This window comes from Tursiops truncatus, chromosome 8 (assembly GCF_011762595.2).
Source record: "Tursiops truncatus isolate mTurTru1 chromosome 8, mTurTru1.mat.Y, whole genome shotgun sequence".
NCBI lineage: Eukaryota > Metazoa > Chordata > Mammalia > Artiodactyla > Delphinidae > Tursiops > Tursiops truncatus.
The window spans coordinates 82498800-82524691 of NC_047041.1; the positions used below are offsets into that span (position 1 = coordinate 82498800).

The following is a 25892-nucleotide window of genomic DNA, read 5'->3' on the forward strand; positions in this document are numbered from 1 at the left end:
CAGCGTTTAGCATTTGTTCTGCAGGCAGCTGTTACAGAGGCAGCTCGAACCCTAAGCAGGGAGAGTGGCACCTCCAAGCTCCTTCCCCAGGAAATACACTGGGCATCTCAGCGTCAAGCTGCCACAGCTCTGAACTGTGCCTGTGCTTTATCTCAGTTTATTTTGTGCATCCATTAGCAACATGTATCCTAAGTTAATTACTCCTTCACGTTCAGCCATTTCAGCTCAGGAAGGGTTTCATAGGAATGCTCTACTTTCTGATAGCAGGGGAAACCTGTATTGGCCTGAGTGTTTAGAAGTGGGAAAGAGATGATGGATGCTGGGAGGGAAGCTAAGCAGGGTGCCACCCACAGTCGGAGAGGCCTTCCAAAGAGTCCTTGCTATGAGAATACCCAAAAGGAAGGTAACATGCACATTTCAAACACTCTAGGTCAATTTTTTTCCCTTCCCAAATCCAACTGAGGCTATGGATAGTTAGAGAGGAAAAAAAAAAAAAAGACCTAGGTTCTAGTTCTGGTTTTGTCATGAATTCAATGTACCCTTGGCCTAATCACCTTCAATTCACTCTCCCCATTTATAAAATGAGGACCTTGGCCATGATGAGCTCTGAAGCCCTTTTCACCTTTAACCTTCTCAATCCAAGATGCAATTTCTCTCCATATATTGACTTATATGCCTGTCATATGGGCATAATTTTTTTTTATTTCCCACACATTTATTTGCCATGAAACAACAAATTTTGCATAAATATTTTAAAATCCTCATCAGGGAAAAGAAGTGATGGTAGTGGAGAGCTGTCACTTTGAAGATGTCCACCATCCATTCCCCCTCCTTGGCAGCACCTGGGTTTCTTTAGGGGGAAGTATTTGTGTACAACTCGGGGGAGATAAGTCCAAGTGTCTATCGCCTCCCCCAGTACAAAAGCTTAAGAGGAAACTGGAAGTTCCTTCTGCCAAATTCTCCTCTCATAAATCAATACATCCATAGGATGGACATGTGACCCATCAAATTTTCTCCCTCAGGACTCTGAATCTGTAGAACAACGCAAGAACAAGAGAAACAGCTGGAGTTCATTCACTCCAGAACTGATACCCAGGCAAGACTATTGAGTAATTCCTGCTACAAGGCTATTGTTTCATTCTGAAGTTTTCCCTTCAATTCTACAAACGACCCTGTATCCTCCCAATAAATTCTTTTTTCTGTTTAAGTTGGTGGTTTGCTGCATAACAATCCACTCCAAAACTTAATGGCTTAAAATATTAACAATTTATTTACTCACAATTCTACAGATTGGCAATTTGGGTAGGGCTCAGCTGGGATGGCGTATCTGTGCTCCATGTGGTACCAGCTGGATTCATTTAAACATCTGCAGTCAGTGGGTAGATCTGCTGGGGGCTGACTGACCCTGGATTGCCTCAATCACTCACTTATTCGGAAGCTGGCTGGAGTTATCAACTAGAACACCTCAGTTCTCCATGTGGCATCTCACCTTCCAGTACGCTAAACTGGAGAAATGTTCAGAGAGAACAAAAGCAGAAGCTGCAGCTTCCCTTATATCACATTCTATTGGTCAGATACTTTTTTTTTTTTAGTTTTTATTGGAGTATAGTTGCTTTGCAATGTTGTGGTAGTTTCTACTGTACAGCAAAGTGAATCAGCTATACATATACATATAGCCCCTCTTTTTTGGATTTCCTTCCCATTTAGGTCACCACAGAGCACTGAGTAGAGTTCCCTGAGCTATGCAGTAGGTTCTCATTAGTTACCTATTTTATACATAGTATCGATAGTGTACATATGTCAATCCCAACCTCCCAATTCATGCCATCCGCGCTCCCCCATCAGATAGTTTAAAACCAGCCCAGATTTAAGGGGTGGGAGAAGAGACTTCATCTGATAATGGGAGGAGTAACAAAGAAACCTTCCCTGCCAGTGCAGGGGACACGGGTTCAAGCCCTGATCCGGGAAGATCCCACATGACGCGGAGCAACTAAGCCCGTGAGCCACAACTACTGAGCCTGCACTCTAGAGCCTGCGAGCCACAACGACTGAGCCTGAGTGCCACAACTACTGAAGCCTGCTCGCCTAGAGCCCGTGCTCCGCAACAAGAGAAGCCACCGCAATGAGAAGCCAGTGCACCGCAACAAAGAGTAGCCCCGGCTCGCCACAACTAGAGAAAGCCCACGTGCAGCAACGAAGACCCAACGCAGCCAAAAAATAAACAAATAAATTTATAAAAATAAATAAATTATTTTTTTTTAAAAAATGAAAGACAGACCTCGTTCTTACTGTATTAAAGAAGGAGTTCAATTTAACTCAAACACTACTAGGCTCCAACAGTTTTCATCTTTGCCACTGCAAGGTCAGCAGACTAGTACTAAATGCAAGCAAACAAGAGGGGAGGAGGGAGGACTGAAGAAACAACTGCGTTTTAACCTTTCCACATAGGCCTAGAGGAAAATAGAGCACACCAAACCCAAAGGTCATACAAAAGTAAGGAAAGATATTGTCCAAATTAAGTAGCTCTTTTTACTACTCTTTACTTCCAAGGCCAGAAGGAAAATGTTTCCATACAGCTTTCCAGGAATGTGGCTGGTAGTCTCCCAATATCCACTTTCTTTTCTTTCTTAGTAACAGAACGCCAATTTTTGGCTGGTTATGCTGCTACCCAGAATATTTCCCAGTTTCCCTTGCAGCTAGTTGTGTCCACATGATTTAATACTGCCCAGTGAAATGTAAGTGAAAAGATTGAGGGGATTGGGGGGAACTCCTTAAAAGGAGCTTGTTCTATTAGGAGAAGCAACCTTTTGTCCTTCCTACCATCTAGAATGTGGGCAAGATATTAGAACGTCATGTTAAACTATGAGGCAATGTTGAGAATGGAAGCCAGGCATTGGGATGGTGGAACATAAATACCGACGGAGCCTGAGTCCTACGTGGTGTTATGCAAACATCATACCCAGCTCTGGGCTGCCTCTCTCCACATGACTTTATGGTATTTAAGCCACTCTTTCTTACCCACATCTGAATACAGTTCCTAACTGACAAAATGAATACTCTTATCTAGTCAATGGGCTATGTCAGTGACCCAAGCAACAGTGACTGACTTTTACACAACAAAGGTCCCAAATGAGTCAGAAACACATAGGCAAAACAGTACCCTCCACATGGTGTTGGATATTTAGGGGAACAAGACTTATGGTTGTTTTGTAAAGTCCTAAAACAGATTCAAATAATCAAAACTCAAACACAGACCTGGCTTAAGAACTGTTTGGACCAAAGAAAAAGGGGCAGGGATGAGAGGGAGGGAAAGTACTAGCTCACAGCAAGCTTGCTATGAATCAGAAAGTGTGGATGGGAACTAGAAGCCCCAAAATATAATTCGGTATAAGGCTGCCCTCATATGAGTGTCTAGAGGAAAACAAAGGAGGTCCTAGCGCAGTGCTAGTCTCACGTTAAAAAGGACATTTAACAAACAAAAGTAAATTGAGGTGACAGCAACCAAGGTGTCTGGATTCTCCACTTTGTGAAGGATGGGAGAAGGAACTGGAGTTATGCACCTGGGGGCAAAGAAGACAGAGAAGAGATATGACTGGTGTTTCAAATACGTGAAGTGCTATCTTGTAGAAGAGAACTTTGCTTTAATCTGCATGGTTTCAAGCATTAGAACCAATGAGTGAAATAAAAATAAAACATATTTCAACTTAATAAAAGAAAAAACCTTCTGAGAATTAGAACTTTCGAAAACTGGAATGCACTACTTTGTAAGGTAGTGCGTTATTTGACATGGTAGTGGATTTTTTTAAAAGTAGGGATGATAATGGAATTCAGGACTTCTTCTGAAACTCAAGATAGGAAATAAAACACTGTTGTATCTTGGGCTTCCCTGGTGGCGCAGTGGTTGAGAGTCCGCCTGCCGATGCAGGGGACATGGGTTCGTGCCCCGGTCCGGGAAGATCCCGCATGCCGCAGAGCAGCTGGGCCCATGAGCCATGGTCGCTGAGCCTGCATGTCCGGAGCCTGTGCTCCGCAACGGGAGAGGCCACAACAGTGAGAAGGCCCGCGTACCGCAAAAAACAAACAAACAAACAAAAAAAACACTGTTGTATCTTGAAATCCTTGAAAAAATGAAGTGATTTTGATTCTAAGGTGACTATCAATGAAGAATAAAGAGGAAGGGAGCTCTGCATTGGATGGGAAACTAACCAGGCACCCCTTCTATTCTCACTGTGCTATTAATACTGCTATTAATAATTAGTATTTTCCTGTTACATGTGAAGTAGTTAACATGCAATGATGCAGGTGTTGGACAAATGTTTCCTGAGGAAAATCATAATGATTATAGTGGCCAGAACTCTTCCACCTGTAAGTGGATGAAACAAGCTCAGAATAGTCTGGGGATAAAATAAGAAATTCAATGGCAGGGGTAATCTCATTTCAGGCTCAAACAATAGGGTCAGAATCTTTCTCCATCTCTTGGATCAATTTTCTCCGAGCTGGCTTCAATCTCAGGCAGACTCTTACCATGTAGAAGCCCAGACCACCTCTGTCAGCTTCATACTTCATTCCCTATAGAAATTTCAACGGGGCTTCCCTGGTGGTGCAGTGATTAAGAATCCGCCTGCCAATGCAGGGGACATTGGTTCGATCCCTGGTCCGAGAGGATCCCACATGCCGTGGAGCAACTAAACCCGTGTGCCACGACTACTGAGCCTGTGCCCTAGAGCCCGCGAGCCACAACTACTGAGCCCGCGTGCCTAGAGCCAGTGCTCCGCAACAAGAGAAGCCACCGCAGTGAAAAGCCTGTGCACCGCAATGAAGAGTAGCCCCCACTTGCCGCAACTAGAGAAAGCCGCTTGCAGCAACGAAGACCCAACACAGCCAAAAATAATAAATAAATAAAATTTAAAAAAAAAAGAAATTTCAATGGACAGAGAACGCCTTTTACTCAAAAGTCTTACAGTTGACTTGGACTAACCTGGCTTCAAACACAGCCCATTGTTTACCCAATTACTGTGGGCTTTGGCCAGGCTTGGGTCACATGAACTGAGAATAGGGCAGGGGTGGTTTCCACAAGGAAAAGAAACTTCTGATGTAAGGATGCTGTGAAGTTAAAAATAATAAATGGCCACTACAATGACAACAATGAATGTGGTAGATTTTTTTAATGGCAACTTCAGTGGAATTCGGGGCCTATTCTGAATCTCAAAATAGGAAATAGAAATACTGTTTTATCTAAAAATCCATGAGAATACGAAGTGAATTTGATTCTACGACTTAATCTAAAATCCTAATACTCAGGCAAATAATAATTTTAACATGTCTGTCTTTTCACCAATTCCCTCTTTTTTTCTTAAGATGCCTCTGTTCACAGACAGCCTCATCACACAAAGTAATAGCAAACGAAGAGAAAAGCATAAAATGTTTACTGAAGTGGATGAAGTCATGGCATGTAAAGAAAAATTATTCATTAATAGCTGAAAAAATCCTTCTCTATATTTAATATTTAGGTGACATATTTCCATTTCAAGTGAAGTAGACATTATAGTCATGAACAGCAAACAGAAACACAAACTCCATTTATTTGTAAAATAAACTCATTTTCTTTTCATATCAATGCAAAAAATGACCCGATGCCATATGTTCCATCTGCCATGATTCTAAGACAGCAAAGCTATACAATTTCTAGATCATTAACTTGTCTTCCTATTTTTCCATGTCTTATGGTTCTGCTAGGTAAGTGTTCGTTCATTCACTTTGATAATGCTACCTTTTATAGGTTTGGTATTTCATTTGCTCAATTACTCCATGCAAAACTGCAGCAGCCAGTGAGTGCGTGTGTGGGAAAAAAAGGACCCACCCCACAGTTTCTCTAAAAGAACAAGAACTCAAGACTACACTTCCAATGGTTTCAAACAAAAGGGGGTTTTGTCTTTTGCTAGTCTCAAGTTTGAAAAAGGCATCTATACCCCCTCATTTTATATCATTGGAGCCAGGCTGAATGCCACAGTATTCAGGACAGCACAATGGTACAACATAGCAGCATGTCAGCTCTGTAAGTAGTGGGTGGCAAGATGGGGAACAGGAAAGTGTCCCTATAGTCACATGGGAATCATGGAAGGGTCAATGGAAGGAAACAGGAGCAATCATGGGTCCATAGGTTATCTGCATAAACGCAGAGAAGTAGAATTCTGCAAATAAATCCCAAAATTAGACCTGAAAAATATAATTCAGGGTCATTGCAATGATACAAGAGAGAGAGATCCTGAGGTTAAAGCAGCTGTGTATCATCCCTGAGTTTTCCATTTTTATTACATTGCTTAGCTATCCACAGAGTTTTCTTTGGGCCAGTTTAATCTATTCAAAATGGCTGCATGAGACTGAGACCATTATGAAAAAACTGTGCTCAACTTCTGAGACAAACTGTAGAATTCACACTAAATAGCCCAGTCTATGTGACTCAGAATATAAAGTCATCAGTAGATGCTTACCCAAGAAATCAAACAGGAACTAGTATACAAGCTGCACACGAAACATGTTAAGAGGATGAAGGAGCAAAGTAGTAACAAGAGGTTTAAGAGAACGCAGCAACTCATGACAGGTGCATGCTTACACAATTAAATTTACTACTTCTTTTTTGGAGATAAACTCAGGAGTTTATAAAATGAACAGACATAATAATAACTACAAAAACGCCATCATGATTTATTGAGCATGAATAAATCATTTAAAAAATCCAGCATTGGGGGACCTCATTGAGTTCTTTCTATAAGTAGGCACTAATAGCATCTCCAGTTTATAGAAGAAAGTGGATCTCTGAGAATTCTGTGAAATTTCTTTAAAATCACACAACTAGCAAAGGCAGAGCGAGGATTTTAACTCTGCCAGTCTGATTCCCAATTCTGTGCTTCTAACCACCAGTGTTTTTTTCTTAAGCACTTTGCATGAACTCACTCATTCAAGTCTCATAACAATCCCAATAAAGTGGAAATTATTATTTCTGTTTTTCTAATGAGAAAATCAAGACGATAAATCATTTGTTCTAGGTCACACGGCTGGCCAGTGGCAGAGCCACGACTGGAACTCATGTCTGTCTGACATTAGAGCTCACCTTCATAGATAATGTCACAGGCTGCTACTTGCCCATCAAAATCTATTCTCCTCTTCTTCCTGGGTATGAGTCTGCTTAGCCAAAAACTACACTTCTGCGCTTCCTTTGCAGTTATGTATGACCATTTGACTAAGTGCTTACCAAAGGAACATGAGTGGAAGTGATGTGTGCAACTTCTGAGTCAAAAGGAACTCCGTGGTCACAGACCTCCTCTTTCCCTTTCTCATGAACTGGACCTCAGAATAGCAGGGGCAAAGCTTCAATCATACAGACAAGGACTATATCCTAAGGGATGACAAAGTGCAAAAGTTGGAGGAGGGACTTCCCTGGCAGTCCAGTGGTTAAGACTTCGCCTTCCAATGCAGAGGGTGCAGGTTGGATCCCTGGTCAGGGAGTTAAGGTCCCACATGCGTCGAGGCCAAAAAGCCAAAATATAAAATAGAAGCAATATTGTAACAAATTCAATAAAAGATTTTAAAAGTGGTCCACATCTAGAGAGTGTCATACTGAGTGAAGTAAGTCAGACACAGAGAGAGAAATATCGTATGATATCGCTTATAGGCAGAATCTAAAAAGAAATGAAACAAATGAACATATTTACAAAACAGAAACAGACTCACAGACTTAGAGAATGAACTTATGGTTACCGGAGTGGGGTGGGTGTGTGTGCAGGGAGGCTGGAGGGAGGGATAGTTAGGGAGTCTGGGATTGACATATACACACTGCTATAATTTAAAAGGATAACCAACAAGGACCTACTGTGTAGCACAGGGAACTCTGCTCAATGTTACGTGGCAGCCTGGATGGGAGGCGAATCTGGGGGAGAATGGATACATGTATATGTATGGCTGAGTCCCTTTGCTGTGCACCTGAAACTATCACAGCATTGTTAATCAGATATACTCCAATATAAAATAAAAAGTTAAAATAAAATGGATAATTTGTGGTTAAAAAAAAAAATGGTCCACATCAAAAAAAAAAAAAAAAAAAAGCGGCTTTCAGAAAACAAAAAAGTTGGAGGAGCCCAATTTCCTGAATGACTGTATAAAGCAGAGCTGCCCCATATATCTGGACCACCTTGGAACCGTTATATGAGAGAGAAACAAATTTCTACATTGCTAAACCACTGTACTTTTAGAGTGTCTTGTTACAGCAGCTTAGCTGAACTCTAATATAGCCAGCAAGTACTATCACACAAGCAAGGAAAAGATGCCACAGACCTAGATAAGAAGGCAGGCATGAGGGTGTGAGGGAATCAGTGAGACTAATATTCTAATTGCTTACCCTTTCTATGAAATCTCCATTGTAGAATATTCTTCATTCCTAAAGACAAAAAAAAGTATTCTGAACAAAAGATACCTGTAAAACATCATCTAATGAAAAAAGCAAAGCAAGACAAAAACAACAACCTGGAATGTAACAGCAAGTACTGGGAAAGTGGTGAGATTTTCATTTCTTGTTTTTACATTGCTTTATGACACTTCAGCTGACTAAGAATCTTTTTGAAATGATATCTAAATTGGCTCTCTGTAGAATTCATTAGAACAACCAAGCTAGAATCCATTAGAACGTAAGAAAACAAAATCCCCTTTAAAACAGGTGTACTGAAATGAGCCCAAATCATAATACTGTAACATACTAAGTCAGTATATCTGGACATCACTTCAATTATCTTCATTTCATCTCTACACTGTGTGTTGCCTCTCTTGGACGTGTTGTTCTGGGTCATACAATGCAACCTCCTTTGTCATCTCTTTGAAAGATATCAGGAAATATTGTAGGGGCCAATCTTCAATTATACACCCACCCCCTGAGTCTGTGGTTACCCAAAGAACCCATGGGATCTTCCAACTGAATCTGAGAAACCTTAAGTTTTAATTTTTTAAAGTAAAAAAAAAGCATTCCTGTGGAAAGTAGTTTTCATATATTTAAAGATCCACTAAAATGATCATAACGTTTAACTCCACATCTGGGTGCTTATTTTAAAGAAATGATAAAAAGTGTTATATTTGTGAAGATGTTCACTGAAGCATATTTTAAAAAGGGGAGAAAACTGTAAACCAAATATAAAACAGCAGTGAAAAAATAGTTAAATAAATGATGGTTCATCCCTAGGGGAAACACAAGGCTGATATTTAAAAACAAATCCAGGGCTTCCCTGGTGGCGCAGTGGTTGAGAATCTGCCTGCTAATGCAGGGGACACGGGTTCGAGCCCTGGTGTGGGAGGATCCCATATGCCGCGGAGCAACTAGGCCCGTGAGCCACAACTACTGAGCCTGCGCGTCTGGAGCCTGTGCTCCGCAACAAGAGAGGCCACGACAGTGAGAGGCCCGCGCACCGCGATGAAGAGTGGCCCCCACTTGCCACAACTAGAGAAAGCCCTCACACAGAAACGAAGACCCAACACAGCAAAAATAAATTAATTAATTAATAAACTCCTACCCCCAACATCTAAAAAAAAAAAAAAACTATTAAAAACAAATCCAAAGCAAAGGTACTGAGAAATAAATCAAACCTTTCCCGTTATCTTTCAAAGAGATAACAAACATTTGCTTTGGATGATCCAGAACAACATGTCCAAAGGAGGCAACATACAGTGTAGGGATTACAGATTCTGCAAGTTAAATGATATCATGGAGAAGCAAACAGACAAATTCAAATTGGGTACTTTTACCGGGCAGTTGACCAGGTTTTTCAACAAGTTAATGGCATTTTTAAAAAAGTGAGTCTGTTGTAGATTAAAATAATGTTGAGATGTAACAACCATTGCAATGTATAGATCATTATTTGTATCCTGGTGTGTATGAATCAAGATTAAAGAAAGACATTTTTGAAATAATGAGGGAAATCTGAATATGACTGGATTATATGTAATATCAAGGAATTACTGCTAATTTTGTTAGGTATCATAATGGTACTATAGTTGCATAAGAAAATATGTAGAAAATATTTTCTAGAAATACATAACGAAGTATGTAGGGGTGAAAAGACATAAGGACTGGAACTTGCTTTAAAATACTTCAGTCACAATAACAGCCATAACAACAAAACACAAAACACACAAGAGTACAAGTCCTGCAGTAGCCTGCCTGAGTAGCTCCAATTTGTATCCAACACTTACTACTTATATGACCTAAGGCAAGTAACTTAACTTCCCAATGCCTTGGGTTCCTCTTCTGTTTACTAGTGATACCAATCACGTCTCTTGTCTTAGGTTATTGTGAAGATCATATGAGATGAGCTCCGTAAAGACCTCAGCACGACAATGTTAGCTATTATTATCATCATTATTAACCAGTATGCTCTTCACTCATCTAGGACCCCAAACCCCACTCACCAAAAACACTTAATCCCTTGAAATCTCTCCTCTGTCTTTCTCTCCAGGTCTTGGCTCCTTCTTATTCCCTCCCTCCCTAGTCTCTTTCCTTCTTCAGGATATAGAGCCTCTGCTTTTTCTTTTTTTTTTTGCGGTACGCGGGCCTCTCACTGTTGTGGCCTCTCCCATTGCGGAGCACAGGCTCCGGACGCGCAGGCTCAGCGGCCATGGCTCACGGGCCCAGCTTCTCCGCGGCATGTGGGATCTTCCCGGACCGGGGCACGAACCCGTGTTCCCTGCATCAGCAGGCGGACTCTCAACCACTGCGCCACCAGGGAAGCCCTGAGCAGCTTTTTAATATACAGATTCCAGGACCTGCTCAAGGGCAACTGAATTGGAATTCTGAGGAATGCTCCCAGATTGTTTTGTTTTCTTTTGTTTTAATTCATCTGTTTTATATTTCCCAGGTGATTCTTATGCAACCAGCCCACACTGATCCACAGAATAGTTTTCAGAACCACTAGTTTTCCATTTTTTTTCCCCCCCTGTTGCTACATTTATTCCCTTCTGGGAATAACTTGTTATCCCTTCTGGTCTTAGGGACCTGACCAGAGTTGTGTATCCACCCCTTCCCTTTGCAATACAGCAGTAAAGGTGGACAGCGCCCCCTCAAGAGAGAATGGGTGATGGCAGCAGTGATTAACTAGTTATGTCAACCCAAAAAGAAAGTGAATTTCAGGGACCAAGACTTAGCGACAGTGAGGCTGAATCCTGCATCAACCACAGTAGTTCTGCATTTATCTGTTATATATACTGCACTTCCTTGTACATTCGTCTGAAGGAAAGATTCCATTGCAGGGGGCAAAACGTTTGAAAAATATTGCCTTTTATAGAACCATAACATAACCAAAACACATTTCTTCTTCAGTTACATTTTAGGCAAACAGAATTTTTTTCTGTTTTGGGCTACCCTGAAAATTTTAAGTATCATCTATAACATGGATCCTGTGGAAAAAAATGAATCTGAATTCAAGATGGCAAAAACACATCTCCCTCACCACCAGCAACTTCCCACTGACTGAGCAGCAAGATGGGATTTGTTGTTGCCTCCCTGAATACCCTCAACCCCATCCCCAAGACTAAAGTGACCCCTAGCTTGGAATAAAGGAAACTCTCCCCGAAGCCAGAAGGGGATCCCTAGTCCCTCCCTTCTCCCCTTAACCACCCCCTGCAGTGGCCACAAGGACTGGAGGTCGTCCAGTGGAAAGAGACACCAGGCACATTGATTCCCTGGGGCTCAGGAAACTCCCCGCACCAGACCCCTGGCTATGCCAATAAATGCCCCAATAAATATTTTACAGGCAAAGAGGAAGCTACGGACCCACTGTCATTACAGTATGTTAGAGTACGCGCTCTGAATTGCTTTGAGGATCTAGCTATGAATCACCCACATGCTCCCTGGGGAAGAACAACATTTGTGGAGTTAGCCCTGGACACAGATTAAAGCAGATTCACGTGGTGACCTTGTTCCTAGCCTCACGACTACAATATCCCAACCAGGCAAGGCCAAAAACCCACCGCGGTACGAAGTAAGGCATTGCTAACGACTTCATTTGCCAGACTTGTGTTTCTCCTCTCCTCTACCTCTGCCTAACAAAACCACACTCTAGTGACTGCTGAGTCGGCGCAGGAGCTAAAAGTCCTGTCTGTTCCTGGTGCTAACTAATGAGTTGAATCAATGAAAAAACATCAATTCACACCTGAAAACAAACCAATCCCAAGCATAAATAACCCACATTACACCACATGTGTCTTCAAGGGAATACATTTATTTAACTCGAATTTCTCAACCAGCCACATCGACAGCTCCAATAATGACCTATAGGTAATGACCTAGTAACAGGTAAAGACCAGTAGTCGGTAATGACCTGTGACATTTGAATGCTTACCTAGGAGACCTGAAGGAGCCTCAGCTGCAAAAGACTGCACTGAGCTCGCTAAACTGTGTTTATTGATATAGGGAAGTTAAGACTCACACATTTCCTCATATATACGGGAGCAAAGTTTGAAACCAAAGAGGTTTGGAGAACAGTCCTCCTAATTATTAAGGACAATGCTTTGGGCATTCCAGTTATTAAGAGATCGCCTCATGATTGCACTTGTAACAATAAAACCTTTTATTCATTCATATATTAAATAATAATGGCAGCCAAATACCAGGCACTGTGCCTGGCCTCTTTTCTAATCACACATCCCTAAATTCCACCTTCCAAATACACTGGGTTGCTCACAATGCCCAGAACATGCTCTGCTCTCTCCAGGGCTCTACACATGCTGTTCCCCCTGCCTGGAATGTCCTTCCCCACCCTCCATAGGGAGTGTACACACACACACACACACACACACACACACACACACACACACACACACATTCACCATTGCTTTCATCAACTTCCAGCACAAATATCTCATTCTCATTCACTCAGCTCAAAGGTCATTCCTTCCAGGAAGTCCTCTCCTCTCCTATAATAACACGTGCTGCCCCAAGTTGGTCTCACTGAAAAATGGAGCCTGTTTACGTGTGTATCTCTTCCAGTGGGCTCTGGAGAGCAGGAACTTGGCACTGAGAAGCAGTTCCTTTTAGTGTTAGAACACAAGCCCTGGAACTAACTCCCTGGATTCTGATCCCAGGTCTATCTCTTAATCACTGCATAATTTGGGGCAATAACTTAATCTCTCTGGGCCTCAGTTTGCTCATCTTTAAAATGGGGATAACAACTGTGCCCATCTCCTTGTGTTATTAAAAGGATTGCTCAATACATGCAAAGTGCTTAGGATAATGCATTGCTCTTATAATAGTAAGAGCTCAATAAATGGTTTTCTAAAAATTTCTCCTGCAGAAAGGTAGGGAAAACTTACCTGTGTACACCTCCATTATATTGTGAAAGGGTACTATAATTAAATGACTTATCTCTTTTAAAATGTTCAAGGATAAAAGTGGCAAAGACCTATAGAAACAAGCAGAACCAAATTAAAAGAAAAGCAAGTACTAGGAGAAGGTACTTGCAATGCAATTAACTAACAAAGGGTCTGTTTCCAGAAAAGATTTTCAGAAAAGAAGAAACAACAACCCTCCTATGAATCAATAAGAAAATCAGAGACTATCTAGTAGAAAAATAGGCAAAGGGTATTAATTATAAATAAGCATTTCACAGCAGAAGAAACCTGAATGACCTACATAACTATGCAATGATTCTCAGGGAACTAGAGGTACCATTTGATAGCCGCTAGGTAATGCCACGTGTTGCTGAGGATATGGGAAAATAGAAACTCTTGTATAGGGCTGGTGTGGGTAAATAGGCACAACCACTTTGGAGAGTATTTTAAAAAGGAAAATTGAAGATGTGCAATTCCACTCCTGGGTTTCCACCCTCCTGAAGCTCGTGCACGTGTGAACAAGGAGACACGTTCCAAGATGTTCCCTACAGCATCGGTTGTAATAGCAAAAGAAGTAAAAGCAACTTAACTGCCCATCAGTTAGATGCGTATATGTCAAAATGAATAAATCTCAAAAATATAGTGTTGAAGGACAAAAAGCAAGGTACAAAAGCATACTAATAGTAAATGCAAACTGTAAAACTCAAAACAACACTAAAGATTATTTAAGAATACATACAGATGTAGTAAATGTAAAAAAACCATGCATGGGAATGTGACATGGATATGACGTGCCATCTTTAGGCTAGAGAAAGAGGTGAAAGAGAGGGGGTAGGTTTTGACTTTCATTGTTCTATTTTCTTTCTTTAAAAAAGAGAGGCAAAGGAAATTTGAAGTAAATATAGCACAATATGAAATCTGAATTGTGGGTACATGGGTTTCTAGACAGTTACTTGCTTTTCTAATTGTTTCAGATACTCAATAATTAAACATTTTATGCCACGTGAACTTATAAATAAGAAAAGGTACTATAAAATTAGCGTTTCTAGGTATATTTCAAGAAACTGAATATTCAGACCTTTAACAGATACTCCATACCTTCACTGATTCCACTAAATGGGTGACTGCGTGAGGGGATGGGCAGACGGAGGCATGGATAGATGGATGGATGGACAGACAGATGAATAGGTGGCTGGATAGACTGACATTCAAATATATAAATATACAGAGACAGAAGAAATAAAGTAGCTTAGTGAAGTGAAAAGTTTTAATAAAGTTGTATAAAATGAAGTGCTCAGGCTTCGGAACTGAAATCCCAGCTCTGCCAACCCTTAGATCGCTGCCTTGGACAGGGTCACCATGTGAACTGCACAACACCAAAGGGCACCATCTACATAGACGACAAGGTGAATGGCGCCCCCTGGAGTTGTGCGATGCCCGAGCCCTGATGGATAAATGCCGTTACCTCTCTGAGTCCTCATTTCTTTATCTGTAAAATAAGTCCGATCATACCTGCCTCACAGGGCCTTCAGGAAGACTAATGAGACAATGTATGCGAAGTGCTCAGCACAGAATGCAGCACGTGGTGAGGAGTGAGAACATGGTAACCATTATATTATCCAGGTGGTACTAGGAGAATGGACACTAAGTCTGGTGTTCAAGAATAGGTTAACGTGCAACAGCAGCCCTAGGAGCTGTCTCCTTAGGATTTAAAGAAGTCATCCACTTTCAGTAGGAAAGTAACCTATGTACCTAGCGGCACACCTAGTGAGTTCAGGATCTTGGTGACTGTAAGTTTTCCAGCAGGCACTGGAGCGTGTTAAAGCAGCGGCCTTCCAATGCACAGTTCTGGGGTTCACTGGAGCACCTCAAGTTCAAGAGAGTAGGGTTAGGTGGGCTGTTGAGGGTCCAGATCCTCCCCCTGCCATCATCAGAGCAAATGGGGCTTTCTGTGCCCTTAGACGCAGGCGTCTCTTGGCTGATGTGAGCGATGTAAGACTGAACAAACATAAATCCGATTCTATGTAACACTTGCCACAGAGCATCTATAAAATGTTCACGGTGCATAAACGTACACAGCAAGCACAGCCATGACGGGTACGGTGCACAGAGAGAAGGGGGCGGGGAGTGGGCAGGAGGGAGCGGCAACACGGGGCAGCTGGAAGCCTCTCTCCCCTGTTTACACTGGCATCACGCAGAAACCAGTTTCACAAGTTAAAATAAGCTGGCTTGCGCGCGCACACACACACACACACACCAGACTTAACATAAGGCCTCCCTGAAGGGCACCTCTTTCCGTTCTATGTCTACATAACAAACCACTCCAGAATTTAGTAGCTGAAAATAACAAGGACCGACCGGCTCTCCTGGCTGTGCACTTTGCTGGGTGATTCCTCTCTTTACTGGAGGGCTTGCACATCTTACTGCAATCAGCTGGCGGGCACCTGAGCTGGAGGGTCCAAGATGCCTCCCGGCACTCAGGGCCGGGTGCTGGCTGGGGGGGGGCCTCACGTCTCCACGTCTCCTCCGTGTCTCCTCTCATCTTCTGGTGACTAGAGCAGCTTCTTCACCCGGTGGTCTTGGCAGTCTCAGGGCAAGGACCCAAGAGGAGGAGTGGGCGCTGCAAGGCATCTAGAAGCTGGGGCTGGGCTTGCAGTGTCACTTCCACACATTCTGTTGGTCAAAGCAAGTCAAAAGGCCACCAGACACAAGGGCAAGAGAAGCAGATTCCACCCCTTGATGCTCTGGAGAAGCAGCAAAGTCCTCTTGCAGAGGGGTCTGCAGGGACTGTGGGAGGCATCTTAAGAGACCACCTGCTACAGGGCCCTTGGAAGTCAGGCATGGACTGGGCGGGGCTTCTGACTATGATTTGTGTCCTAAGAAAAAAAAGTCCATGGTTAAAAACCACTCCATTAGAGCAAAAAGGCCAGAAAATACTATGAAAATAGGAGTGAGGAGCATTTTTTATTTCTCCTGAAGAAAAGTCTTCCCGGCAGGAGCAACAGGGTTCCTGAGGAAGGCGAGATTTCTCCTGCACTGAGCAGTGGAAGTCATATCGATGTGGCCAGTGAAGATGGTGAACAAGTGACTGGGGGAGGGGAGACTGGTCCTCACTGGAGCAGGTACCTAAGACTTGTCCTCCTAGGACAATGACAATGGAGTGTGATGCTCGTCTGTTGACAGGCCAAGCTGTCAGGTAAGAGAGAGGTGGGGCAAGGTGAGAGGAGCCCCGCTGGCAGGGGAGGGAATGGCACTGAGGGAAGCAAATGCAGAGAGAGGCAAAGCTGCTCAGGGACAGGGACACCCCTCACCAAAGGGACAAAAGGCTGAAAAGTGACCCTCCGGAACTCTTCCTTTCCTCTTTTGGAAAGAGAGCAGGAAAAATAAGAAAGAGGCTTTGTCAAAATAGCAAAGCCTTATTAATACAATAATTGGACACTAAGTAAATGAGAAGAGAGTTCATAATGCCCTGACAACTCAAAAGAAGAGGACGAAGGAGAAGAGAACAGAATAAGACTGAGATTCAGACAATAACCCAGCCATTCCGCCCCCCCTCTAAGAAACAATCCAGCTCCCTCTGTGGGGACAGGTGGACACGTAGAGTCACACTTGTATACGTGGGTTTATAATTGGTTTCATTTTATTCCACAGTAAAGTGGGTTAATGGTACATCCATATTGTGACAACATTCTCTAGCAAATGTCCTAATTAGGAACCCTAACTAGCTTTCCATTATTTCAAAACTGTCCAAATCTGGGTAGACCCCAAAGACCATCTGGAACCTGGACTTCTGCCCGGGGAAGCAAGGGATTGTCCTTCATTAGACCTCTCCATGCCCCACCTCTCTGAGAGAGAGACAGAGTGACGGTGAACACAGTGGAAAACAGCATTCCCTGCTCAAACATTTGGTTTTATGATTTTATCTTCCTTGTAAGTGACCATGTTCAGGAAACTTCGAAGGAAATTTTTCTGCTGCTTTGGCTATTTAACATGAACGGGGACATGCATTTGTTTAAGTGTGCATCGATGTGTGCATACACGTGCAAAACACTCATCAAGAAACCGCAGAAAGTACTGCTATCCTTTATTTTATCTTTCAACTATCTGAGTTTGAAGGGGAAGCTTTTTAAAAATCAAGAATAACTTCAAAATCCAGAGGGGAATTGCCCATAACGTAAAACCATTCCCACTGATTCATCATTGTACTTCTGCAACCGCTGCTTGCTTCAGTAGCTTGTCACTGTCGTGGGTGTGTGTAGGGGGCGGGTGGTCATAGGGATCTCACAGAGCAGATAAAAGCTGATACAGATTTTAAAAGTCAATCATAAAGCTCCCCCAAGTGGATATTTTTTAAACTACGTCAAGAAACCAGCCACTGTATCTAGGATTGTGATCGACTCTGAGGCCCCATATAGGCTTTTGATGAGCAGCAGTGACCTGGCTTATCCATTATTTTGTACATAATTTAATAAGATCTGCATCTTGGGGAAAGAATTCTATAAATGTTAAAAAGCATCTGCAAAAACACTCCCCCTGGCTTCCTGGGAACTTAACTCAGCCTAGAAGCTGCCTGTGGCTACTCTTGCTCTTACCTGGACTCAAAGGATCCAGGGATACAGTGATTTACAGCTACTCGGGGGTGGAAAAGCTCCCTGTGGCCCCTCTGGAAATGTGGCCCCTGTCCATTCAGTTGTGTTCCTTATTCCACTGGCTGGGCTGATTATACTGAATTTCTTGGCACCCCTGTTAAACCTGTCACTTAGATTCCAGAACAAATTAAGTTTGTTGAAGGCTCTGCTCTTTCTCTCTATTAAAATATTCATATCTACTCTAACAACCTGATAAAAACTGGCTAAAAGCCTTGCGGTATCCCCTACAGGGAGTGCCATTTTTAATGAACCCGCAAGCATCATAAATAAAAAATAACTGGTCTTAATAAAGAATTGATAGAGCAGCTCTGGCCCCAGATGGGTGTCAATGGGGAAGCTACTCACAGCCTTGGGAGACCCAGTGCAGCAAATGAGTCTCCCAGTTAGATAGGGAAGGCCCCCATCCACCAGCAAACTCCACACAGGGCAGCATCAATGAATAACCTTCCATAAAACGGTTAAATCGAATGGGTCTCAGAGGGGGTGGATGGTAGAAGGGTGACATGAAGGTCCTTCATGGGTGGTGATAAGAGTAATAGCTAACATTTCTTGAGCATTACCATGTACCAAGCATTATCTTCCCAGCAAACCTACCAAATGGGCAGTATTATCCCCTCCTCACAAATGAAGGCTGACAGAATTTATATAAGCAGCCCAAGACCTGAATTCCAACCTAGGTCTGACCCTAAACCCAAGTCCCTGCACTAAAGTCTTGATAAAAGCTTCAGAAACACTGCTTAAAACTCTTAATTCACTCCAGTTATTTTTTGGCAGAAGATGGGACATGAGGTCAGCAATCGCAGCCTCCACATGCCCCTGGGGCCAGGGACCCTGGCTGGAATCCCAGCCCCCTTCCTACCAGGCCAGAAGGCTGCTCACTCTGACCCCATCCCAAGGCCCCACAAGGTAGCACGGGACCCAAAACCTTAAGCTCCAGAAAATAAACTAAATATATACTCTCACCGCCTCTGAAATCAAGGCAGAACTGCAGCCCTGCCTCTGTCATTTGGGGATTGTGTTACACTAAACAAGTTATCTCATCTGTCTGAGCCTGCAAACTCGTCCATCAAACAGGGATGACAGCCTTAGCTGTTCACACCCAGCCTTGTTCCAAAAGGATTTAAGGCAGCTAATAACACCGACTTCACTGAGAGGTGGTCCGAATAAAACATGATTTTACTACCTGTTTATGACAACAGCACTTGTTTTGAGAGACTCTCCATAAACAGCCCAGCACGGAGCCTGGCTCACAGTGGACTGGCAGTAAATATGTCCCTGCCTTTTGCCCTGGACCACTCACAATCCTCTCAGCCCTCCCGCAGTGCCTTCCCAAGGGCTCCCCCCCAGCATCACCACCCCACTCGCATAAGCCTTCCATTGCTGTGCCTGCTCCTTCCCAGCTCTTCATCCTTTCGTGACCTTGGGATGGCGGGGAGGAAGGTCAAGAAAAAGCTGAAACCACCCTGGCTTTCCGGATCTCGCTCCTCAAGTGCGTTCACAGGACAAGTGCTTAACTGGACAAAGGCTATTGTTGTAGTGATGTCCCCTGCAGGAGAGGTTGACCTCACTTCATTCTAAACCTCTTTCCCACATAATAAGGGCAGGAGGACAGAGGGAGGCCACACCTGAGGTAGCCCAGAGGGTGACATCCACACAGAGTGGGGCACTGGCACAGGCAGTCCAGATTAGCAAATTCTTTCTTCTTCAACCGTACTCTTGTGTTTAGTTACAAGTTTCAGACGAGTACCATTTTCGAGAATGCTAGCACTCCAGACTCCACAGCCAGACCACGTTGTGGAACCTCAGTTTCCTCATCCATAATCCTGGGATAGTGATAAATCATACCTCGTAAGGTGGTTGTGAGGCCTGAGTGAAGTAATCCGTGTGAAAGCGGGGCATATAGAAAGTGCTCCATAATACTTAGTTTTTATTATCGGAGCTAAAATAATCTTGTGCTAGCCTCAGAATCTGGCTGCCAGTTCGAATGCCACCGTTGATAAGGAAGAAAACATTCGAAGATGCAAATCACAGGTTTACAACGAACTTTTGAAAGTTTGAGTTGTTACGAAAACAAAGAAGTTACCGTTCAACTTTTAAACAGTTAGCTATATTAGAAAAAGACTGCCTGTTCAAAATCAATGCAAAAATGTGGGACTGGTTACCAAAGATGGTGTTGCAACAAGCAGTATCCTTTTCTTCATCCAATGAGTCTAGTGTGATCAATTTTTTTTTTTTTTAATGTATGCCTCTTGTAGCATCATGTCAAAAAAGTTTCTTAGGTTCAGGGTGTGAGAGAACCTAGCCACCCTCAACCCTCACCCCAACGCCATCTTTAAAGTCTAAGTGGCAACAAGGATCTTCATTCACTGACCGCTAACAGCTACATGACTGAAAGGTTTTTTTTTTGGTGGTTTTTTTTTTTTTTGCGGTACGCGGGCCTCTCACTGTTGTGGCCTCTCCCGTTGCGGAGCACAGGCTCCGGACGCGCAGGCTCAGCGGCCATGGCTCACGGGCCCAGCCGCTCCACGGCATGTGGGATCTTCCCGGACCGGGGCACAAACCCGCGTCCCCTGCATCGGCAGGCGTACTCCCAACCACTGCGCCACCAGGGAAGCCCCAACATGACTGAAAGTTAACAACATTTTTCAGTGGACTGTTGGGGGTCAGAGAGACGAGCATTCCTTCCACCCACTACCCAGGTCAGAACCTATGCAGGGGTAAAGCCAGGAGGCCCAACCCTGGTCTTGTCTTAGGTGGGAAGGAGAAGGGTCAGGATTCTTGTTGCTCAAAAATAGCTCCCTCACAATCCCACCAATTGGTTTCACTGAGTCTACAGAGTTCTCCTTTTAAAAGCAAATATTACATAGTAAAGGATTCTAAAGAATGCTCCACAGTAAGAAACTGGTTTTCTCCAGGTAGCAGGATTGTGGGTGATTTGGGGTTTCTACATTTTTGTTTACCTGTATTTTCTAGTCTTTTTACAGTGAAAAATTAAAAGTTAATTTTGATTTTGAAAAGGCCTTTCCTGGAAGGATTAAATAAATTATATTTGGTAGGAATTACCTTAAAAATGGCAAAAAGCAAATCACAATGAGATATCACTCCACACTTATTAGGATGACTATCTTTTTTTTTTTTTTAACGAAAAATAATGAGTGTTGACAAGGACATGGAGAAACTGGAACCTTTCTGCACTGCTGCTGGGAATGTAAAATTGTGCAGAGCAGCCTGGCAGTTCCTCAAAAAGTTTGACTTAAGGTACCATATCACCCACAACTCCCCATCTAGGTATATATTTAAGAGAAATGAAAACATAGAGCCACACAAAACGTGTACACGAGCGGACATCATTCAGAAGAGCCGAAGAGTAGAAACAACCCAAATGTCCATCAATGGACAAACATAAATAAGATGTGGGATATCTATATCATGGAATGTTATTTGACCATAAAAAACAATGAAGTACTGTTAACGCGCTACTACATGTGTAAACCTTGGCAACATTATGCTAAGTGAAAGAAGCAGTCACCAAAAAACACATGATTACATGTGTTACATGATTTCCATTTATACGAGATGTCTAGAATAGGCAGATCTATAGGGACAGAAAGTAGATCAGCGGTTGCCTAGTGCTGGGGAATGGGGAGATGGGGGAATGGCAGCATAAGGGTACAGGTTTCTCTGTGGGGTGATGAAAATGTCCTCAGACTGACTGTGGAGATGACTGTACTTATTTGTGTCATATCTGAGTAGGGTGAGTAGGGTGGGACTGCTGACTTGTATGAGGAGGGAGCGACTTTGGGTCGGGAGCACATTGTGGGAGATCGGAAGTCCCTGGGGAGGAAGAGCACGGCAAAGAGACTGCAGGGCACCAAAGACAGGGTGTGATATGCAGCCGAAGGACCAACCTGCACAGACTGGAAAAGTCATCCCTGGTCCTTGGCACAAGCCTGGGTTGCTTCTCCTACACGCGTCCAAGCATTTTACAATTAATGAATCAACATTACTCCCCATGGCTCGCCTTAGGCTCTAGGAAACTACTGGAAAGAGAAAGGCAGAGCCAGGAATCAGACACTGACTCCACCAAAATCACACAACTCAGGCTAAGTCAGCAGTGATTTCCCAAAGCTGGCTGTCCCTCAGAATCGCCCAGAGGGTTTGCTGGACTCTCTGCTTGTTTGGAAATGTAGACTGTTGGGCTCCACAACCCAGATATTCTGATTCCACAGGTCTGGGAGACAGCCAGGAATCCTCTACCCTTTAGATGTTTCTTCCATGCTTCTGACCATAAACCAGGCATAGGAACTTCTGAAATGAATGACAGCCCCTCTTAAAATATTTTTTAAAGGAAAGAAGAATAATCACATTTGTAATTTAAAGAAAAGCTTTAGCTTTCATACAAAAAGAGTATATAGAAACTGCTCAATGATATGTTTTTGTGATCCCTGGTAAAGCTGCAAAACTAACTTTTAGAAGAATAAAAATATTCATGTCTCCACAACTCACCAATTCTCAGTTTTACCCAGGTATCACAATCAATTCTTCTAAACTGTTCCTAAACCACTGCTTAAATATCATAGAATTGAAAAGCTGAAGAGCCTTGGATACTCCTTCAGCAATCTCGTGGTAGACAAGACGCAACGTCAGCCACAGAGATGAAGTGTCGTGCTCAGCCAGGGAGCCGACCCAGATCAGAACCAGGTGGTCAGAGTTCCAGGCCTCGCTCTGCTACATCCTAGGACATTCTGCAAAAACAGCTTACACTGGGTCTGCAGTTGCAGTAACCTTAATCCCTGTGGACACAAAGAAATGGCATTTAAGCTATACCTCAAACTATAGAATGTTAGGCCCATTCTAACAAGAAGGAATCTACAGGTTGCACGACCAAAATCTACAAAGAACAGGTGACCCAGTTCCATAAACCATAACCAACCAACAAAAAGTGATACTGGAGGATAAGGGCTTGAATGGAAGTCTGAGAGAGATGACTTATTAACCCTCCCAGGCCCCAACCTCCCACGCCTTGTGAATTATGCAGGTGGCGTTGGCGTTGAGGGGGCACCACTGCAGCTGCTGCTGCCCCTGTAAACACGTGGCCACCCTCACTCTCCAGGCTTGTATTCACCTGTCACCTTTCCAAGGCCGCCTGGCAACCTCAAGGAGATTTGCCCTGAACTCAGATGGAATGGAATATTGGGTTTGTGATTTTTGAGGTCTGTCCCAGGCATGATCAGTAACAAGCCCTGCCAGTTTCCCCCTGGCTGTGTCCCCAGCAACTCCTCTGCCTGCCTAACTGGCCCTGAAACTAGGAAACCAGATGTGTCCCAGTGGCTGCTCGCATCAGGACACAGGTGGCTGGTGGTGGGTTTTTTTTTTTTGTGGTAGTTTTTTTTTTTTTTTTTTTTTTTTTTTGCGGTACGCAGGCCTGTCACTGTTCTGGCCTCTCCCATTGCGGAGCACAGACTCTGGACGCACAGGCTCAGCGGCCATGGCTCATGGGCCCTGCCGCAGAGCAGCATGTGGGATCTTCCCAGACCGGGGCACGAACCAGGGTCCCCCACATCGGCAGGCGGACTCTCAACCACTGCGCCACCAGGGAAGCCCCAACTGGTGGTGTTTTGATTCATAGGAATGAGGACAGTTCACTTACAGGAAGTGGGTGGAGTTTATATGGAAATGTCACTAAAAGACATCATTGGTGTGAGAGTGACACTGGTGCAATGGAAGCACAAGGTTCCCATCAAATAACTGAAGTCTGGGTGACAATTCTCCTCTATCCGCCCTGGGAACTCAGTCACATTAGTTAAGAGCTCTGATTCCCGTTTACTCCTCTGTAAAATGGAAGGGACAAAAAAAATAAAATAAAATAAAATAAAATGGAAGGGACAGTTAAGATGTCTTACCTCCCAGTTTCAGTTTTGTTCACATTTGTAAAAAAAAAAAAAAAAAGAACTTTGCTAAACTCTGTAGTCTACACATGTAAATTGTTATTGTTGCTACACTGTGTAGGGTTAGGAGAAGGGTGACAGCTATCAAAAAAATAAAAAAAATCCACCAGATAATAACAAGAGCTACTATTCATTGAACACTTACCAAGACCTTTGCCAAGTTCTTTCAATTTACTCCTCCCTAAAATCCTATAAGGAAGGTATATTACCATTCCCTCTTCAGAGGGGAAAGGAAACAGAGAAACATTCGGCCACTTGCACAAAGCCCCACTGCAAGGAAGCAGCAGAGCTTGACTTTGAACTTAGGCGTCCATCAAGTTACCAGACAAGTAGTCATCCTCTTTTTTAACTCTTCTAATGATGGATAACAGTGGCAGAACTCTTTTTTTATGATTTTGGGCTTCAGGTCGGAGGGGCGCTCCTTTTCACTGCAGTTTTAAATAGCTGTGTGAATCATGGCATGGGGCTGTGTTGCCAGGTTCTCTTACCCTCCCTCCATAACGTAGCTACTCTTTCTGAAAAGCCCTGCCCACTTCTGGCCGCCTGGCTCAGCAGTTCTCTCATGCGCTCCAATGTTGCACTTTCATCACATTGGCAAGGGCTTATCCAGATCTGCTTGATGGGAAGGAACCGGCTGCTTGTGTCTAAAATCATCAGAAGGAACAAGCCGCTTGTCACTGGAGCAATACCTTACATGGTCTGGGCAAATTCGCTACAAGGTGAAGAATTTTGCAAGAGGAAACACGCCCATGTTTCTTAATCCACAGAAATATCTCCAAGCAGAGAAGCTCAAAGAAAAGAGTCAGCTTTCACCAAAAAAAAAAAAAAGTGTTTTTTAAGTGATTTGTGAATCAGCATCTGAGGCCACAACGGAAACAGAGGCATTACTCTTCCCTGCTGCCCCCAGCCAGGGGGACAAGGGTGTTTATCATTTGAAGCTCAAAGGGGCCTTCCAATCACCGGAGCCAGAAAGGTTCCCTCACAGGAAAGGCCCTCACAGGCACTGAGCTGTTGGAGGAGAGCTAGACACCCATCCTTTAAGCAAGGGCAAACACATCCCAAAGCCTCCATCTTCCCCACGGTTCTTCTGATCTCAAAGCTTTCTCGACCACTGCCTCCTCATGGGACAGGGGCCTGCTGGAAGTCCCAACCCTCAGCAAGGCCTCTGAGGCCCCTTTGCGAGGGTCCTTCACGAGCCAGCCCCTCACGCATCTCGTCCCTCCCCACCACCCGTACTGCAGCCTGACCAAACCATTGTCTGTATCCTGACTCCCGCTCTAAGCCACAGTGCCTGGCACACAGGGGCACAATGCAACCGTCATTTGCTGTATTGGTGAATACTTGCATCTCCCTTAAATGAGCCATGTTCTTTTTTTATCTCCAGGTCTTGGTTCAAGCTAACTTCTCTGATTGAACTGTCTTTCTTATTCCTCTAAGTCCCTCTCTGTTTAAAAGAATCAGCTTTATCACTTGGGAAATCATCTTTGACCCTCTCTCTGAGCTGGGTGAGGGACACCAATAACCATGAAGATCCTGGGTGTGATGGAGAAGAAATGGGACCTGGTTTTGCTTTAATGAGCACATCTGAATTTCCATTCCAAATGAGTGGTGTTCCCTTTAAAGAAGTCATTAGTCCATTTTAAGAGATCAGTTGGGTTTACGGTGTTAGTAACCCTCTTAGAAGGGTTACTAAGAAATACATTAAACTTCCCAGAACATCACACCACTAAGGGTGGCATCACTCTTCTTGTCTCCCAGAATTCTGACTGAACCAAAAAGGCAGGGCTGGAAGTTAACTTGGAGATCATCTCAACCCCTGCCCAGTTTACAGATGTGGAAGCTGAGGTCAGGTTGAGGTCATCCCAGAGCTCAAGTAGGAAGCTGTTGGCAGCGTTCAGACAAGACGTTAGCTCACCTTTAAGCCAATCAC

At 43.6% G+C, this 25892-nt stretch overlaps 1 long non-coding RNA gene across 2 annotated transcripts in view; it reads right to left on the reverse strand.

Annotated features, from left to right (window-relative positions):
- Positions 1–25892, reverse strand: part of LOC109552247 (uncharacterized) — a 185480-nt gene that overhangs the window by 136199 nt on the left and 23389 nt on the right. For both annotated transcript variants that reach the window (XR_002179045.3, XR_002179044.3), the window contains exon 2: positions 8396–8434. This is a non-coding gene — a long non-coding RNA (uncharacterized lncRNA). The remainder of the gene's footprint in view (positions 1–8395; positions 8435–25892) is intronic.